This window comes from Odontesthes bonariensis, unplaced genomic scaffold (assembly GCF_027942865.1).
Source record: "Odontesthes bonariensis isolate fOdoBon6 unplaced genomic scaffold, fOdoBon6.hap1 scaffold_254, whole genome shotgun sequence".
In the NCBI taxonomy this organism is placed as follows: Eukaryota; Metazoa; Chordata; class Actinopteri; order Atheriniformes; family Atherinopsidae; genus Odontesthes; species Odontesthes bonariensis.
Window position 1 is genome coordinate 1 of NW_027457462.1, and position 5000 is coordinate 5000.

A 5000-nucleotide genomic window follows, 5' to 3' on the forward strand; every position below is an offset into this window, starting at 1 on the left:
TAAATACGGATTTTTGTTTAAAAAATGATTTCCTTGGGCCAAACCAAGTTCAGACTCCTTAGTCCGTTATGTCTATGTTCATTCTGAGTAGGTTCCATGCTTAACCTCTTTAAATTGCCTTTTTTGAGAAAGAAACACCGCAAAAGCTTTCCTTTGCGGAGTGATGTCGTTGCGCAGGGCATGAGTGCCTGGATGTTCTGAGAGGGGAGCAGGGATGAATGCCTGACCGAGGAGAGGTGCTGAAACTCGGCCTGGATGTGTGTCTGTGCGCAGGGCATGAGTGCCTGGATGCTGTGAGAGGGGAGCAGGGATGAATGCTGGACCGAGGAGAGGTGCTGAAACTCGGCCTGGATGTGTGTCTGTGCGCAGGGCCATGAGTGCCTGGATGCTGTGAGAGGGGAGCAGGGATGAATGCTGGACCGAGGAGAGGTGCTGAAACTCGGCCTGGGTGTGTGACTGTGCGCAGGGCATGAGTGCCTGGATGCTGTGAGAGGGGAGCAGGGATGAATGCCTGACCGAGGAGAGGTGCTGAAACTCGGCCTGGATGTGTCATTGCGCAGGGCATGAGTGCCTGGATGCTATGAGAGTGGAGCAGGGATGAATGCTGGACCGAGCAGAGGTGCTGAAACTCGGCCTGGATGTGTGTCTGTGCGCAGGGCATGAGTGCCTGGATGCTATGAGAGTGGAGCAGGGATGAATGCTGGACCGAGGAGAGGTGCTGAAACTCGGCCAGGATGTGTGTCTGTGCGCAGGGCATGAGTGCCTGGATGCTATGAGAGTGGAGCAGGGATGAATGCTGGACCGAGCAGAGGTGCTGAAACTCGGCCTGGATGTGTGTCTGTGCGCAGGGCATGAGTGCCTGGATGCTATGAGAGTGGAGCAGGGATGAATGCTGGACCGAGGAGAGGTGCTGAAACTCGGCCAGGATGTGTGTCTGTGCGCAGGGCATGAGTGCCTGGATGCTATGAGAGTGGAGCAGGGATGAATGCTGGACCGAGGAGAGGTGCTGAAACTCGGCCTGGATCTGTGTCTGTGACTGGACGTTATGAGAGGGGAGCAGGGATGAATTCCTGACCGAGGAGAGGTGCTGAAACTCGGCCTGGATGTGTCATTGCACAGGGCATGAGTGCCTGGATGTTCTGAGAGGGGAGCAGGGATGAATGCTGGACCGAGGAGAGGTGCTGAAACTCGGCCTGGATCTGTGTCTGTGACTGGACGTTATGAGAGGGGAGCAGGGATGAATTCCTGACCGAGGAGAGGTGCTGAAACTCGGCCTGGATGTGTCATTGCACAGGGCATGAGTGCCTGGATGTTCTGAGAGGGGAGCAGGGATGAATTCCTGACCGAGGAGAGGTGCTGAAACTAGGCCTGGATGTGTGTCATTGCGCAGGGCATGAGAGACTGGATGCTGTGAGAGGACAAAAGCCGTGAATGCTGTCCGAGCAGAGGTGCTGAAACTCGGCCTGGGTTCTGTTTGTCTGTGCGCAGGGCATGAGTGCCTGGACGTTATGAGAGGGGAGCAGGGATGATTGCCTGACCGAAGAGAGGTGCTGAAACTCGGCCTGGATGTGTGTCTCTGGGCCGGGCATGAGAGACTGGCTGTTGGGAGAGGACGGCAGCCATGAATACTGGACCGAGGAGAGGTGCTGAAACTCGGCCTGGATGTGTGTCTGTGGGCAGGGCATGAGAGACTGGCTGTTGGGAGAGGAAAGCAGCCATGAATGCTGTCCATGCAGAGGTGCTGAAACTCGGCCTGGATTTGTGTCTGTGGGCAGGGCACGAGAGCCTGGATGTTGGGCATGAATCCCAGTTCAGAAAAAGGACCTTTTCTGAAAGAAACACAGGAATCGCCTTCTTTTCCCGAGTTAAGACGAAATACGGATTTTTGTTAAAAAGTGATTTCCTTGGGCCAGAACAAGTTCAGACTCCTTAGTCCTTCATATATACATACATATATATCCATTCTAAGTAAGTTGCTTGCATAAACCTGCACAAACCCGGATAAATGGCCTCTTTTGGGATCAAAACACAGGAATCGCCTTCTTTTCCCGAGTTAAGACGAAATACGGATTTTTGTTAAAAAATGATTTCCTTGGGCCAGAACAAGTTCAGACTCCTTAGTCCTTCATATATACATAGAGATATATCCATTCTAAGTAAGTTCCATGCATAAACCTGCACAAACCCGGATAAATGGCCTCTTTTGGGATCAAAACACAGGAATCGCCTTCTTTTCCCGAGTTAAGACGAAATACGGATTTTTGTTAAAAAGTGATTTCCTTGGGCCAGAACAAGTTCAGACTCCTTAGTCCTTCATATATACATAGAGATATATCCATTCTAAGTAAGTTCCATGCATAAACCTGCACAAACCCGGATAAATGGCCTCTTTTGGGATCAAAACACAGGAATCGCCTTCTTTTCCCGAGTTAAGACGAAATACGGATTTTTGTTAAAAAGTGATTTCCTTGGGCCAGAACAAGTTCAGACTCCTTAGTCCTTCATATATACATAGAGATATATCCATTCTAAGTAAGTTCCATGCATAAACCTGCACAAACCCGGATAAATGGCCTCTTTTGGGATCAAAACACAGGAATCGCCTTCTTTTCCCGAGTTAAGACGAAATACGGATTTTTGTTAAAAAGTGATTTCCTTGGGCCAGAACAAGTTCAGACTCCTTAGTCCTTCATATATACATAGAGATATATCCATTCTAAGTAAGTTCCATGCATAAACCTGCACAAACCCGGATAAATGGCCTCTTTTGGGATCAAAACACAGGAATCGCCTTCTTTTCCCGAGTTAAGACGAAATACGGATTTTTGTTAAAAAATGATTTCCTTGGGCCAGAACAAGTTCAGACTCCTTAGTCCTTCATATATACATAGAGATATATCCATTCTAAGTAAGTTCCATGCATAAACCTGCACAAACCCGGATAAATGGCCTCTTTTGGGATCAAAACACAGGAATCGCCTTCTTTTCCCGAGTTAAGACGAAATACGGATTTTTGTTAAAAAATGATTTCCTTGGGCCAGAACAAGTTCAGACTCCTTAGTCCTTCATATATACATACATATATATCCATTCTAAGTAAGTTCCATGCATAAACCTGCACAAACCCGGATAAATGGCCTCTTTTGAGATCAAAACACAGGAATCGCCTTCTTTTCCCGAGTTAAGACCAAATACGGATTTTTGTTAAAAAGTGATTTCCTTGGGCCAGAACAAGTTCAGACTCCTTAGTCCTTCATATATCCATTATAAGTAGGAACCATGCACACACCTCTTTAAATGACCTTTATCCCGGTTCAGAAAAACGCCAAAGTGTCAAAAAGTACCAGGGGCATGAAGCCCGGTTCAGAAAAACGTCAAAGTGTCAAAAAGTACCAGGGGCATGAAGCCCGGTTCAGAAAAACGTCAAAGTGTCAAAAAGTACCAGGGGCATGAAGCCCGGTTCAGAAAAACGTCAAAGTGTCAAAAAGTACCAGGGGCATGAAGCCCGGTTCAGAAAAACGTCAAAGTGTCAAAAAGTACCAGGGGCATGAAGCCCGGTTCAGAAAAACGTCAAAGTGTCAAAAAGTACCAGGGGCATGAAGCCCGGTTCAGAAAAACGTCAAAGTGTCAAAAAGTACCAGGGGCATGAAGCCCGGTTCAGAAAAACGTCAAAGTGTCAAAAAGTACCAGGGGCATGAAGCCCGGTTGAGAAATATTTTCTAAGTGCCAAAAAGTACCAGGGGTGAGAATCCCGGTTCAGAAAATTTTCTAAGTGCCACATAGTACCAGAGGTGAAAAAGTTTATAGTACCAGGGGTGATAAAGTTTGAAAAAATTTCTGTCAGAGAACGGGAAAAGGGGACGATGGGCCGAGTCAGCCCAAGGCCCGCCCCTATTCTCCCACACGACGAGGTTATTAGCAGACGACGAAAACACCATCTGCACGATTTCAGAAACCCAGTTTTCGGAAAAATATCTGAGTACCAGACTGGGACGGTGAATTGATAATCCGAAAGATGACACTTTCCACGGCCTGAAATGATGGAGGAAGGGGGCAAAAGCTCCAGCCTGGCTCCTGGAGGAGGGGTCCAAAGGCAAGAACGTGTGTCCGAGGATGGGTGCAGGAGAGCGGATTCAAGGCGCGGCTGACCGCTGGAAGCTCCAGGCCGGTTCCTGGAAGATGGGAGGCCGACTTTGGCAGAGCATGAGTCCGAGGAAGGTGCTTGAGAGCGGATTCAAGGTGCGGCTGACCGCTAGAAGCTCCAGGCTGGTTCCTGGAAGATGGGAGGCCGACTTTGGCAGAGCATGAGTCCGAGGAAGGTGCTGGAGAGCGGATTCAAGGTGCGGCTGACCGCTAGAAGCTCCAGGCTGGTTCCTGGAAGATGGGAGGCCGACTTTGGCAGAGCTTGAGTCCGAGGAAGGTGCTGGAGAGCGGATTCAAGGTGCGGCTGACCGCTGGAAGCTCCAGGCTGGTTCTTTGAAGATGTGAGGCCGGCCTGGAGGAGAATGAGTCCGAGATAGGTGCTGGAGAGCGGATTCAAGGTGCGGCTGACCGCTGGAAGCTCCAGGCTGGTTCCTGGAAGATGTGAGGCCGACTTTGGCAGAGCATGAGTCCGAGGAAGGCGCTGGAGAGCGGATTCAAGGTGCGGCTGACCGCTAGAAGCTCCAGGCTGGTTCCTGGAAGATGGGAGGCCGACTTTGGCAGAGCTTGAGTCCGAGGAAGGTGCTGGAGAGCGGATTCAAGGTGCGGCTGACCGCTGGAAGCTCCAGGCTGGTTCTTTGAAGATGTGAGGCCGGCCTGGAGGAGAATGAGTCCGAGATAGGTGCTGGAGAGCGGATTCAAGGTGCGGCTGACCGCTGGAAGCTCCAGGCTGGTTCCTGGAAGATGTGAGGCCGACTTTGGCAGAGCATGAGTCCGAGGAAGGTGCTTGAGAGCGGATTCAAGGTGCGGCTGACCGCTAGAAGCTCCAGGCTGGTTCCTGGAAGATGTGAGGCCGACTT